Source organism: Capra hircus, chromosome 18 (genome assembly GCF_001704415.2).
Source record: "Capra hircus breed San Clemente chromosome 18, ASM170441v1, whole genome shotgun sequence".
Classification (NCBI taxonomy): Eukaryota; Metazoa; Chordata; class Mammalia; order Artiodactyla; family Bovidae; genus Capra; species Capra hircus.
The window spans coordinates 16,886,765-16,902,073 of record NC_030825.1 but is presented as its reverse complement, the minus strand read 5'-3'; the positions used below and the strand labels follow the sequence as shown (position 1 = coordinate 16,902,073).

Below are 15,309 nucleotides of genomic sequence, written 5' to 3'. Positions count from 1 at the left end.
GACTGTAGCCTACCAGGCTCCTCTGTCCATGGAATTCTCCAGGCCATTTCTTTCTCCAGGGGATCATCTCATCCCAGGAATCAAACCTGGGTCTTCTACATTGCAGGCAGATTCTTTACAGTCTGAGGCACCAGGAAAGCCCCACTGATACATGAGGTGCATCAGAAAAGACAATATTAATGAGGGCTCCTGAGTTACCCATGTCAGATTAATCTACGAAGCAAGTTTTGTTTATTCTTCAATTTTCTATCCTTTTGAAACTTGGATCAGATGCTATCACGTCCCTGTTCAAACCTCCTCATTCTCACATTGTACATTTATTGGGTATTATTTGTCTACACCACCTGGAATCAAACTCCATAAGAAGAGAGACTATGGCTTTGCTCAGTGTTGTATCCCAAAAGTAAAGAACTGTTTTCTCAGGGTATGTGCCCAGGAGCGGGATTGCTGGGTCATACTGTAGACTTCTGGACAAAGTGGGAGAAGGAGAGAAGGGAACTGAGAGAGTAGTATTGACATACATACACCACCATGTGTGAACTAGAGAGCTAGTGGGAAGCTGCTATACAGCACACGAAGCTCAGCTCAGTGTTCTGTGATGACCCAGACGGGTGGGATGGGGGTCAGTGGGAGAGAGGCTCAAGAGGGAGGGGATATACGTATACCTATAGCTGATGTATGGCAGAAACCAACGCAACATTGTAGAGCTATTATATCCAATTATAAAACAGAGAGTAAAGGACAGTTTCTTGCACAGAATAGGTGCTTGATAAACATTGAACAGATAGAGGACTAGTTTTCAATTGCCAGCAGTTCCTAATATTTTAGAATGCCCTGTCACAAATCTGGCCTGTGTCCCCAGCAGCCCAATGAGGTGCTTGCAAATAGAGGCATTAAGAGTTTAGGTCAAAATCACACACCCAGCAGGAGGAGCCTAGACTCCCACTCAGAGCTGATGGCTTTGCTCAAACATCGTCACTTAAGGCCACCGTAACTAAGTCCTGCTCAACTTCCAGCACGCCTCCCAGAATCCTTGTTAGGCGGGTGCTAGCTGGTCGCGCAAGTGGTAAAGAGCCCACTACCAGTGCAGAGACATAAGAGACGCAGGTTCGATCCCCAGGTGACGAAGATTCCCTGGAGGAGAGCACAGCAATCCACTCCAGTTTTCTTGCCTGGAGAGTCCCATGGACCAAGGAGCCTGGTGGACTACAGTCCATGGGGTCGCATAGAGTCAGACAGGACTGTAGTGATTTAGCATACATATATGTAATTAAAGCCAGCCCCCAGGGCCCCCTCTCAGACCCTTAAATGTGTGTTGAAACGTGCCTTTGAGGAATGAACAAGATGAGCTGGTTTTCTCTTTTTCTATCACACAGATAAGTGCCCTGCCTTCTTGTCACAGGCTCTCCAGTATCAGCATCATTTCAAAAAGTGCATTAGAACTGTCCCAGGACACTGCGTATCTTATTGTCTCGTCTCCCTGGAGAAGAATGCCCTCTATTCTCAACCCTGCTTCATTCTCATAGTTCCCTTGCTCAATGGGATTTATTAAGGCAATTTATCACAGATGAATCGGTATCTAAGCAATGAGTCTAGTAGGCAGAGACTCACTTTTTTTTAAGTCAACAGACTCAGTGGTCATTTCCTTAATTGGCACTGATTCAGCCCTTTCTGAAGAGTAGGTCAGGCCACTCTTTGAAAACTTCACAGATTAGAAGAAAAGTCAGAACCATCCCTGACTGAAAAAAGAATTCAAAGATGTAGAATATGTTCATTCTTCTCTAGCTCCCTTACCCTCATCAGCCTGCAGTCTCTGATGAGGGGACAGTGTCAGAATTCAGGGATCAGGGAGATATCAACAGGTGTCCTTGACCAGGTATCACTGGGGCAGCACCAGGAGGCTGTGGTCTAACTACCCACACCATCTGTTTTTCAATTAGCAGCATCCTATAAACGTCTGTCACTAGGAAGTTGCACCACAGTTCCCCACGCATTGTTTCATGGCCTTGGTACAAGGTTCCCATTCAGACACTGCTGTCTTCAGTTTATAGCTGGGGAAATTGAAATATGGAGAGATGAAATGGCTTGCCCCAGGATGAGAGGGCTCCAGTACTCGTGCCTGGAAAATCCCATGGACGGAGGAGCCTGGAAAGCTGCAGTCCATGGGGTCGCCAAGAGTCAGACTCGACTGAGAGACTTCACTTTCACTTTTCACTTTCATGCATTGGAGAAGGAAATGGCAACCCACTCCAGTGTTCTTGCCTGGAGAATCCCAGGGACGGGGGGGCCTGGTGGGCTGCCGTCTACGGGGTCGCACAGAGTCGGACACGACTGAAGCGACTTAGCATCAGCAGCAGCAGCAGCAGCCGCAGGAGGACGGGGAGGGGCCGAGGATGAAAGACAGCGCGCCTTAGTCTGCTCGGGCTGCTATAACAAAACACCACGTGCTGAGTTTCTGATAAACAACAGAAATTTATTTCTCCTGGTTCTGGGGGGGTTGTTTCTCAAACTGAAAGTCCAAGATTAAGGTGCCGACATGGCCCAAACACGGTCGCATTTCAGTGAGGGCCCTCTTTCGGTTCGGAGAGGGCACTTTCTTGCTGTGTCCTCACATGATGGGAGGGACTAAGGAGCTCTGTGGAGTCTCCTTTATCAGGGCTCTAATCCCAGTAATGGGGGTCCCACTCTCATGACCTGCTCACCTCTCAAAGGCCCCACCTACTATTGCCATCACCTTTGTGGGGTTAGGATTTCAACACACGAATTTTAAGCAGACACAAACATAGACCAGAGTGGAGAGCATGAGCTTTGGAGTTGGATTGCTAATGCTGTTATCCTGGGTGCAGTGTTCCCTAGATCTGTGACCATGGTGTTACATCATCAGGTACTTAAAATCTCCATGCTTCATTTCCACTGCTAGCAAAATAGGAATAGCACTCGTATTGAGCTCGAATAAGCCGGCATAGATAAGGACTCAGTACAGAAACTGGGACACAGAAAGCAGTCAGTAAACACTGGCCTTTACTGCTATGGTCGGCAGTACAGAAAACACAGTCTTTTCTCTGGGTAACTGGCCCTGAGTAATCGTGATCATAGACTTAAAGATCTACATGAATCCGTATGGGATGGCCACTTGTCTGAAGGTTCTTTGGTATGATCCAGTTTAGAGTGGTTTTTCTCTATTCATAATAAAATGAGGCTAGCGTTTTGCTCCGTGGTGATTTCCCCGTCCTCTCTGTGGGACCTTATAGGGGATCTTCCCTACTAATAAGAATTATGTGATAGTAAAGAAACTAAACTCTCTGAATCTTAAAGCACACCTTCTTTTAGAATTTCATTCACAAAAAAGCAAAATAATCCAGGTCTGTTAGAGAAGGGTAGAATCGAGCATATATTTAACATCTAAACCCAACTACATGTGCTCTTTGTATTCAGTCGTTCAAACAAAGCATAGGATTACCTTTGGCATATTGCTCTATTATATTCTATAGGTTATGTACAGTGTGTATACATTCTACATGGACACATCTAGATTACTACAGAGCTGTATCCCAACACTTTGACTTCTGTGCTTTCTTATTGGGCAATTTACAAGAGTCCTAGAGAAATTTTGACCATTCACAATTCCCACCAGTCTTTTGCGTGCACCTGACCTCACCCTCTGTCAGCATCTACATAAAGGTATGACTCTGACTGGTGGCTCAGTGGTAAGGAATCCTCCTGCAGTGCAGGAGTTGCGGGTTCCATCCCTGGGTCAGGAATATCCCCTGGAGAAGGAAATGGCAACCCACTCCAGTATTCTTGCCCAGAGAATCCCATGGACAGGGGAGCCTGGTGGGTTACAGTCCAAGGGGTTGCAAAGAGTCAGACATGACTGAGTGACTAACACTTTTACTTGCTTTCACCTAAAGGTATATCCTATATTCCTTTTTTTTTTTTTTTTTTTAGTGCCATTGTGTTTAGGAACAGCCATTGCCCCTGAATTCCTCACTAGAACAAGACAGTGTAGGATGGCTGGCGATTTTGTCATTTTATTTCACAGTTGGAAAAACTGGCCCAGAGAAAAATCCCTTCTTCCCCCATCCATGATGATATAATGAGTCAGTAAAACCAAAAGAATACCTAGGTGAGCTGACATGAGAAAATGGCCAGTGACTCCACCACTCACAAACGTGACACACTGGCTGCTCATTTCCTAATGTAAATTCTAGATGGGAGTCAGGGAAGGAGGGGGGCGAGGGAACAAACTGGATGTAATCAGAATCAGATTTAAGATAAACTGTTCATGGTTAATAGGGTCAGCCACCCAAGCAGCAGCCAGACCTGGAATTTTCCAGCCTTGCTCCTTGCCCAGCATTCACTGGAGACCACGTGTGCATTTGTCCATAGTAGATCAGTTCCTGGTGCTGAAAGGCAGGGGAAGTAATAGGAATCACTTTCCACTCTAAACCTGGCATGCCTTTAAATGGAACATTCCAGGGTAAGGGAGGGACTCAACTTCAAGAGAGATGATAAAAATAACAGCAATAAGCAATAAGAGCTACCTCCCCAGCATTGCCAATGAGCTATAGAGGGTTCACGACCAGCACTAAGAAAAGGTCTTTGAATATTTCATCTCATCAGACAGTCACAGTGATCTTTGAAATAAATATGATAGTATGTCTTATTTCAGGGAAGGAAACTGAGAATCCAAGGGGTCAAGATACTGACCTGAGATCACCCAGCTAAGAGGGGAAAGAGCTGGGCATCCAGTGCGTGAGCCCCAAAGAGCACTCCCTTAAAATGTTTAAAAATGTTAAAACTGTATTTGACTGTTATTTATTTTGCATATGCCTCCTCATTAGAAATCACTTTCAGAGGTGAGCAATCCCGTGTCAAAGAGAGGGGGAAAAATTAAGGAAGTTTCAGATCGGTATGTAGAAGAACAGTTCCAGAGTGGAGTGACAGAGCCAAGAAGCGTGTGACTTCAGCTCCAAGCCCCACTTTATCCCCCTCCCCCCAAACACAGCCACCCACCCACCTCAAGAGGCAGGAAAGGAAGAAGTTTCTTACATTGATGTCCATCTGATATGGCGTGATTTCCTACCTGCATGTGAGAACAGACACAGAGGGAAGAGGGAGCAGAAAAGATCAGTGGGGTGAGGCCCCCGGACCCAGGCTCACAAGCACCCAGCAGCCACCCAGCAGCCACCCAGCTCTCAGCATGAACTGCCACGACACAGGAAGTGCATTCTCACATTCTCTGATTCCACCTCCTGCCCCAGAGTTAATAAAAAACCGCCTCACTCGGACGTATTGTACTTCCCCATGGAAATTAGATTCCGTGTGAATACAGTCACGGCTGCAAAAGCTTTCTTGAAGCTTCACTGACTATCAGGATATTCAAGCCACGGAGCGGCAATGGAATCCTTGTGGGGAAAACTCAATTAAATCCACCGTAGAATGCCCACAGAACAAGAAGGGGAGGAAAGAACAAGGGGTGGAGGTGGGGGGGGGGGAGGTATTTCTTTTGAATAAAAAAGCTCGAGATTTAAAATTAGACTGTACAATAACAGCCTGAATTCCTGGAAACCCAGATGGGGAACTAAATACATAATATATCGAGAGGAATTTATTTTCACAGACTTTGAGGATGTAATATGGCTTTTGGCAACTTCACGCCACCTTGGCCGGTGTTTCTGACAAGTGGAAGAGACCGTTAACCACCTTTTCATGGAAAACATACCTCCATCTCGAGTCAGAGGTTAAGTTATTCTCTGGCCAAAAGAAGCAATCCATCATGCTTTATTATGAGGCAGATCTCACAATGAATAGCATTTGGCAGAGACGGACGACTTAATATGACTTCACTCGGCAGCGCTGTAAACTGATCTGTCATCTGCAAGACTGGCGGAGGTGGTCAGGCGCCACTCGAGGTCCCGAACGAAATGCCGGCTACTTCAGGGGAGGGTAGAGCAGTGCCTCTAACTTCACACCTGAATAACGGCCGCAACACGGAGAACTGCTGAGTGTCTATTTAAGCAGCCACTAAGTGTCAGACTGCTGAGTAGAAAGCGTGCGGGTCTTCACTGGTATATCTAAAATGGATAACCAACAAGGACCCATTGTATAGCACAGGCAACTCCGCTCGACGTTATGTGGCAGCCTGGATGGGAGGGGGGTTTGGGTGAAAAATGAATACATGTATATGTATGGCTGAGTCTCTTTGTTGTCCACCCGAAACTATCACAACATTGTTAATAGGCTATGTGCTGTGCTGTGCTAAGTCGCTTCAGTCATGTCCGATTCCTTGCAACCCTACGGACCGTAGCCCGCCAGGCTCCTCTGTCCATGGGATTCTCCAAGCAAGAATACTGGAGTGGGTTGCCATGCCCTCCTCCAGGGGATCTTCCCGACCCAGGGATCGAACCTGCATCTCTTAAGTCTCCTGCATTGGCAGGAGGGTTCTTTACCACTAGCACCACCTGGGAAGCCCATTAATAAGTTATACTCCAATATAAAATAAAAAATTAAAAAAAGAAAGTGTGCAGGCTTTTCAAGTCCTTGGTTTTATTCATTTATTTATTCTTGGTGCTGCTACTGCTAAGTCACTTCAGTCGTGTCCGACTCTGTGCGACCCCATAGACGGCAGCCCACCAGGCTCCCCCATCCCTGGGATTCTCCAGGCAAGAGTACTGGAGTGGGTTGCCGTTGACTGAGTGTTGGTAGGTAAAACCTCTGGCTCAGTATCCTTGTCTATGTATGCAGAGCCCTTGAGATGGTGACAGGCATATAGTACATGTTTAATAAGGGCTAACAGTTCTTATGAGAACTGTCTCAACAGGCTTGGACTAAGGTGATGAGAGTCTTCTGGGGGGCAGTGTTTAAGGGCACTCACTTTCAGGGCCACACCGGTGCCTCTGTAAATGTTTTAACCTGGACATCTCTCTCTAGCTTCAACACAGTCCCTGCCCAGATCTCTGGTTCACAGACATAGAAACAAAACTCAGGGAAATGAAGTCACTTGCTGGACTCCACCCAGCCCAGTAGATACAGATCCTGGACTCACAGTCTGTCTGTCCCACTACGTATCATTGTTGTATCACATCACACTGTCTGAAAAGCAGTGTGAAGATGGACTGTCAGCTTCCACATTTTGGACAGTATCATAAATGAAAAAAATTGATCAGATCAGATGGAAGTGCCAGCCTCAATAGGTGGGTTATTCCTTGGGACTCAGAGAACAGAGACAAGCACCCCAACATTAAGAGGCCTTTCCTGAGTCTCTTTCAACACCCAGTTTAGGTGCTGAACAATGCAAAACTGCTTACCCTTGAAAAGTGGCCAGAGTAATGGAGAACTGCATCTCACTGGTCAGAGGGAAAAAAGAAGAGATACATGATTCTCTAGCAAAACCTTCCTTATCAGCTCTGTTGGGGGAAGGAAAAAAAAACAAGGCAAATAAATGACAAAAGCAGAGGAACCATCAATCACGCTGTTGTTGGTCTGCCAGGCCCGGCTGCAGGCGTGCAACTCACAGGCCACCCTTTGGCTCCAAGGAACTCTGCTCAGCTCAGCTCCAGGCAGGAAAGACAGCATGAGCCTGGTGCAAACCAGATCCTGGGATCCTCCTTGCAGCTCTGCCACTTACCTTTTCTGTGACTCTGATTAACTGGCTAAACTCCTCTGAGTTTCCTAATGTCTAGCACAGGGCATTGCAAGCATAGTCTCTGAATTCCTTTAGAGCTCCAAACTCTCCAACCGCCACAAGCACCAAATGAACGTGAGCCAAAAGAATGTTCTGAAATAGAATTTCTTCTCAAAGCCATCTCTCTATCAGCAGAAAAACTTTCTGGATCCTTCATATCCAATGTCTTGTCACTGTTATTTTTTGCAGTTGATTAGTAAAATATATAGACACCTTTCAAATTGCTGCAATGAGAAATTTTATCCTTTCAATATTCTGAGTGTTTTGAGTAGCATTAGCAAATCTTTCCTATGTAGGAGGTCCCCATACTCTTAACACTTTGTCACAGGCATCACTTCTGTCACCCTTACAACCTCCAATTGGCAACTGAAGAGTTGTAATTAGAGTCAAGTAATAGCTTTATTTGTTCATTCATTCATCCATCCATCCATCCACTCGGCAAATATTATAGGGGGTCATTTAGGTGTACGGCTCTGTGAAAGGGGCCAGAAACTCAGAGATTAATAAAACAGAGACTATGTGATCCCCTGGAGGAGGAAACGGGAACCCACTTCAGTATCCTTGCCTGGGAAATCCCATGGACAGAGGAGCCTGGCAGGCTACAGTCCATGGGGTCCCCAAAGAGTTGGAGACAACTGAGTGACTGAGAGCACACACACACACACACACACACACACACACACACACACACCAAGAAAGGCAGTGTACTGAGGATATGGAGCACAAATATTTTGACGGAGCTTTAGTCCAGTCCAGACACCGCATTAGCTTGTCATATAAGCTTTTTGACCTTGGGCAGCTTATTTAACCTCTCTGAAACTCAAGCTACTTTTCTGTGAAATGGGGATATTATCTACCAGTCGAGAGCAAGTGTGGATTAGATGAATTAACAATGTAAAGCACCTACCACAAGATCTGGGGTATAAGCAACATAAAGAGCCACTTTGATTATAAGCTTCAAGAACATTTTGAGTCAATGGCTGGGCCAGCATGGGGAAGTGCTATTTTTGTTTGCTTCTGTCTTGTTTCTTTTGCAGAGGGCAGGTCTCCCATGTGTTGAGGATCTTGCGGCAGCCAAGAGATGGACAGCTGACTGCCTGCACAGTTCTCCGTGGAGTGTGAAGCTGGGGAGCTGTGCAGACCGGCTTCCAGTTCCAGGCTTGGCAATGAACCTCGGGGAGTCCAACTCATATTCTCAAAAGGTCCATTTCCTTCCTAGAGGGCTTCCCTGGTGGCTCAGTGGCAAAGGGGGGCTCAGTAGTAAAGAATCTGCTTGCAATGTGGGAAACCCTGGTTCGATCCCTGGGTTGGGAGGATCCTCTGGAGGAGGAAATGGCCACCCACTCCAGTATTCTTGCCTGGAGAATCCCATGAACAGGGGGAGCTTGATAGGCTACAGTTCATGGGGTCAAATAGAGTTGGCTACAACTGAGCGACGGACACACTTCCTTCCTACATCAAAGGAAATGCTATCTCCCTTGGCCTGGCAGCCCAGATAATCTCGGCCACTCCCAGCTCAGTTCAGACAACCTGCCCCACAAGCGGAAGTCCTTCTTCCCTGCCTCTTGCCAAGTCTCAGGCTTAGCCCAGCCTGACCAGGAATCCCCAGCCCAGCCCACGATGAGCTGAGCAGCTCTGAGAGCCAGTCCTTGAGGCAGTTCAGGGCACCCATCTGGGACAGTCTGGAAAAGTCATTGTGGAGGAAATGCCAGACACGAGGCGCCCTGTCACGTAGTGAGGGGGACACTCAGCAGAAGGGTTGGAGCGCCCCTCTCCTGCAATCTGAGCTCTGTCAGCAAGCATCTCGGCCCAGCAGGTTTTGTCATCTGGACTGTAATAAACCCCACTTCCTGAATCCCGTGCCCCTCTGGGCTCTACACCAACCACACCACCCAGCCCTGCCTGGTCAGAGCCCAGCACAGCTGCAGCTGCCATTTGGAGGCCTCAGGTGCCATTCACGTGTGCTAATGAAAAGTGCCCTCTGGCCACCTTGGAGGAGGGAGGGGATAGGTTCCAGCCAAGGCAAGGGGGTCTCAGCCTTGACTGCACTCCAGAGTCCCCTGGGAGCATTCACAATCCTGGTGACCACGCTGCAGACCAGAGGCATTAAACGGAAATCTCTGCAGGTGGGTACTAGGCATCAGGAGTTTTTAAAAAGCTGGTCAAGTGCTTCCAGTGTGCAGTTAAGTTTAGATTGGGTACTTCTGCTGGGACTCCAAAGAACATCCCTTCCTTCCCCTCTCCCTCCCTCCCTCTCCTATTCCCTCCCTTGCTTCCTCCTTCCTCCCTACTTCTTCCTTCACTGTTTACTAGAACAGCATATTCTGCGGTTAAAGCCCAGGGCTCACAGTCAAACCATTCTCACTTTGAATTCTGGCGTTACTGCCACGGACTGTGTGAGTCAAGGCCAAGTACTTCACTCCTCTGAAGCTCAGCTTCTCATTCTATAAAGCGGCGAAGATAGAAGGACTTGCCCCAGAGAATTCTTGTGAGGATTAAATATCACAGATAAATGGTTTAATATGGCACCTAGCAATTATGACGTGCTCAATAAGTGTGCACTATGTCTCTTCTAGCTATTATTGTAATTTTCCAAGAGCTGTGCTAGATGCTAGGGATACAAAAGAAAGAAAACAATGCAGGCATGATGCTCATTGTCACACAACTAACTCTCTTCCCATTCAGTCCATAAGTGGACTATGGCCCCACATCATTGACCAGGACAGGGCAGACGGAGGTTTCTTTTTTTTCATTACTTAATATATTATTTTATTCTAGCAATTTTTAAAGACATAATACACAAAGTCCCATACATTGGAAAGAAGTGGATATTCTTTGTGAGAATACAAAGTATTCATGACAATAACCATTATGCACTGAGCATCCTCAATGTGCCAGGCCCAGTTCCGTCACACCGCAAGCCTACGGGGCCACCTGCTAGAGAAGCACAGTGCTGAGCAGGATTCCATCCCAGGCTCAGCAGCCAAGAGGTGATGCTATCGGTATTTACATGTTGCAGATGAGGACTCTGAGGCTCAGAGTAATTAAATGTTTCACCCAGGGTCTCAAGGGTGGATCCAAACCTGTTTGTAAGTTTCACATTGCTCTACTTTCTGAATGAATGTGGAGTGTGCAGACAAGGAGATTCTGAGGTTTGGCCAGAACAGGAAGGACAAAGATGTTCCTCCAACTGGGAGGACTTTTTAGGGGAAAGACAGTGCCAACCTGGGTAAGGGTGGGATGCCGAAAGACCAGCACGACAAGTGGGGGTGTACAGGGTGGGTTTTAGATGAATACAGGAGTTGGGGGACAGGTGGATGCTACCCAGTAATGAGTGGGGAGAGAGTCCCTTCAAAGGGTCCAGGGTACCCTGAGAAAAACATAATTCAAAAAGACATGTGCACCCCAGTGTTCATTGTAGCACTATTTACAATAGCCCAAACTGGAAGCAACCTGAGTCTCCACCAACAGATAAATGGATAAAGATATGGTACATGTATACAATAGAATATTACTCAACCATAAAGAGGAATGAAATGGAGTCATTTGTAGAGATGTGGGTAGATCTAGATTCTTTCATACAGAGAGACATAGTGAGAAAGAGAAAAACAAACAAACATCTTATATTAACACATGTATGTGGAATCTAGAAAAATGGCTCTGATGAATCTGTTTGCGGGGCAGGAATAGAGACAAAGACACAGGGAATGGGCGTGTGAACACTGAGGGGACAGGAAGGCTAGGACAAATTGAGAGATTAGATTTAGCATAAATACATGATTACGTGTGAAATAGATAGCTGGTGGGAAGTCGTTGTAAAACACAAGGAGCTCAGCTCGGTGCTCTGTGATGACCTAGATGGGTGGGATGGGGAGTGGCGGGTAGGAGGGAGATCTAAGAGGGAGGGGATATATGTATACATACAGCTGATTCCCTTCATTGCGCTGCAGGAACTAATACAACATTGTGAAGCAACTATATACCAGTTTCTTTTTTTTTTTTTTTTAAAGAGTCCAGGATGATAAAATATTCCCAATCCATAGAAATTCTGGTCGAGTCCAGTGATCCTGGTTTTGCATGTTGAGGTTATATCACCTACTATAGTTTGGTAAAAACTGAGTAGCAAAATACAAGTAGTGAGCAAAGACCTTCAAACAAGCTTTAAGTGGTTTATGGCTGTTCAAAGAAGACATTATAATAGGCGCTACTTTCCAGAACCTGAACAGCAATCAAGTTGGGGAGGCAGCAAGGTTGGGGGGATGTCTTTAGAAAGCATCACTGAGCCTCCAGCTCAGAAAAGCTGGATACACTAGGTGTCAGAGTGCCAACTCATAAGTTTATCTTAAATTTTGCTTTTAACTCAAGGCTCCGCCATCTATGAGAGTGTAACCTCTTTGGGGCTCGACTTCCTCATCTGTGAAACTGAAAATGCTAGTTGCTTGGTCATGTCCAACTCTTTGGGACCCCATAGACTGTAACCCACCAGGCTCCTCTGTCCATGGAATTCTCCAGGCGAGAATGGAGTGGGTTACCATTCCCTTCTCCAGGAGATTCTCCCAACCCAGGGATTGAACCCAGGTCTCCTGCATTGGCAGGCGGATTCTTTACCATCTGAGCCACCAGGTATTTGGGAGCTAGTAGTGTAGCTCTCTTGGTGGGTTGCTGTAAGAATGAAATGCTACCAGGCTTGTTAAACACTTAGAATGGAATTTGTGTGCATGCGTTCTCAGTTGCTGGGTTGTGTCTGACTCTTTGTGGCCCCATGGACTTAGCCCACGGGCTTCTCTGTCCATGGGATTCTCCCAGCAAGAATACTGGAGTGGGCTGCCATTTCCTACTCCAGGGGGTCTTCCCAACCCAGGGATTGAACCCACATCTCCATCTCCTGAATTGCTGAAGGATTCTTTACTGCTGAGCTACCGAGAAAGCCAGAATGGAACTTCCCATCTACTAAACAAGAGAAAGGGCTGTTATCATTGCAGGATGCCATTCTGTACTCAGGAAACTGCCCTCTCTCAGCCCAGGCCTGACTGTTGGTAGATTTCCGACTGTAGCCAAGTTCACTTTTGCTCTTCTGCCAGAGCTAGTTACATGTTATTTGTTTTGCAGGGTATTTGTTTTCCAATATTTTTACTAAGTAGGACAGCTGTATCAATGAGGTCTGCTACTTTATTGGTTGCTAATTGCTGGGGCATAATTGTTGCAATGTTATTTGGTGTTCCTATAATTCTCTGCAGCCAATCAAGGTGGCCAATTCTCTAATTACAACCCAGTGGATTCTCAGTTACCAGCATCCAAACACTTAGAGAGCTCAGTTTACAAGAACTCTTTTCAGCACTTTTACAAGAAAGGGCTTAACTGACCAAAGTAAGAAAGTCATGTCAGGAAATAATTTTAAAGTTACTTTTATAAATATACATGAATATATAAAATATACAAAATAGCAAATATTTTTATAATTATAGAAGTGTGCATATTTTCTGAGAGTGGTTTTTAAGGTCTGTCTCAAGACCTCTGCACATTTGGCTGTCTCTAACTGGACAAGAGTTTGGATCTGTAATGATCCAAACCCAGGCAGCTCTCAACGGGCCTTTGCAAACATCAGATGTTAACTGTACTTCAGCCTAGTTTTAGCACTGCAAGCATTTGACTATACTTTATAGTTTCTTGGAGGTTGTAACCCATTATGTCCTTTCCACAAGACAAGGAATCAAAGTATTCAATCCACCAAGATCACTGAAGATAATATTTTTGGAAGCATTCTGTGTGCTGCAACATACAAAGTTAAGCTATTATCAGTAGTAAATCCATGATTTTAATCAGATGACATCACTTCTTTCCTTCCATTTTCCTTAGTGTAAAACCCCACCTTTTCTTTGACCTCTATACACCCCGATACCTTCCAGCTTTCTCTGTGCCATCTGCCCCTCTTGCTCTCACCCTGCTGCAGCCCCCTGGCCTCCTTCCAGCTCCTCAAACACTCGTCAGGCTTCCCAGCTCAGGGCCCTGGCCCCGGCTGTTCTGTCTGTCTGCAGCTCTTCCCTCGGCCCTTCCCGGGGCTGGTTCCTTCTCAACTGTAGGTCTCACCTCTAGTGTTGTCTCCATACTGAACAGGTCCTAGTTGCCATTCTCAAACTATCATGTTGTTTTGCTTGTATCTTGAATATCCATCATTACCACCTAGTTTTATCTTGTTAATTAATTCAGTTGCCACTCTTTGTCTAGAATGTAAGGTTCTATGAGAACAAAGACTTTTTCACCATGGTGACAAAGATGGTCCATGACAGGTACCCAATGGACAGTTGTTTGACCAAGTACCTAACTTAAAACAAATATCCTTTTCTGCTCCTTTATTTCCATATTTTTCAATCTACTTTTGCTTTATCTAATATATGCAATTACACTTATCTACAACTGCTCTATTTTGTATCACCGCAATGTTTCCTATTATCGTTACCACTGGTGGTCAATCCACAGCATTTATTGAACATCCACAGAGGTATGGAGCAATGCACCAAATACTATGGGGGAAAATGAGGATCAAATGTCACCACCTCTGCTGTCAGGGAGTATTCAGTCTAACTGGAAAGCAAAATAAGCAGACTTGACTTATGTGGGCAGAGATTTAGCAGCTTATGATAGACTCTTGGTTCCTCTTGGCTGTGGGCTGAATTGTGTCCCCCAGATTCATATGTTGGAACGCTAATCCCTAGTATCTCAGAATGTAAATTTGGAGGTGAGGATCTTTAAAGGGACCATGAAGGTTAAATGAGGTCATATGTGTGGGGCCTAATCCAACGTGATCAGCATCTTCAGGATAAGAGGTGTCCATGGGGTCGCTCAGAGTCAGACACGACTGAGCAACTTCACTTTCACTTTTCACTTTCATGTACTGGAGCAGGAAATGGAAATCCACTCCAGTGTTCTTGCCTGGAGAATCCCAAGGATGGGGGAGCCTGGTGGGCTGCCGTCTATGGGGTCGCACAGAGCTGGGCACGACTGAAGTGACTTAGCAGCAGAAGCAGCAGCAGGACCCTGGGGAAAGCCCATGTGAAGGACATGGAGAACAAGGGCATGGAGATGCCCTTGGACATCTATAAGCCAAGGACAGAGATCTCAGGAAAAATCAGCTTTGCTAACACCTTGATCTTGGACTTGTAGCCTCTAGAACAGTGAGAAAATGAACGTTTGTTGTTTGTCAGGCAGTCTGCAGTACTTTACTAGGGAGGCCTGAGCAAACTGACACACTTTCCAATATTCATTTTCCTTTCCTTATGTGGTCTAGGTGGCACTAGTGGTAAAGAACTCACCTGCCAATCCAGGAGGAGTGACACAGTTTCAATACCTGGGTCGCGAAGATCCCTTGGAGGAGGGCGTGGCAACTGACTCCAGTATTCTTGCCTGGAGAATCCGATGGAGAGAAGAACCTGCTGGGCTATAGTCCATGGGCCACAAAGAGTCATACATGACTGAAGCGACTTAGCACGCACGTATGTAGGTAAGTGGCTGAGTGCCTGGCCACCTGGGGGACTGCATTTCCCAGCTTCTCCTGCAGATAAATGTGGCCACACGGCTAACGAGCTACAAGCAGAAGTGCCATGTGACCTTACCTCCACCCGAAC

General features: G+C 46.1%; 1 long non-coding RNA gene across 1 annotated transcript; it reads right to left on the bottom strand.

Annotated features, from left to right (window-relative positions):
- LOC106503092 lies at window positions 5,769–13,927 on the bottom strand. The gene is made up of 2 exons (XR_001296760.2): window positions 13,775–13,927; window positions 5,769–5,975 (listed from the first exon to the last, which is right to left on the bottom strand). It is a non-coding gene; the product is annotated as an uncharacterized LOC106503092 (long non-coding RNA).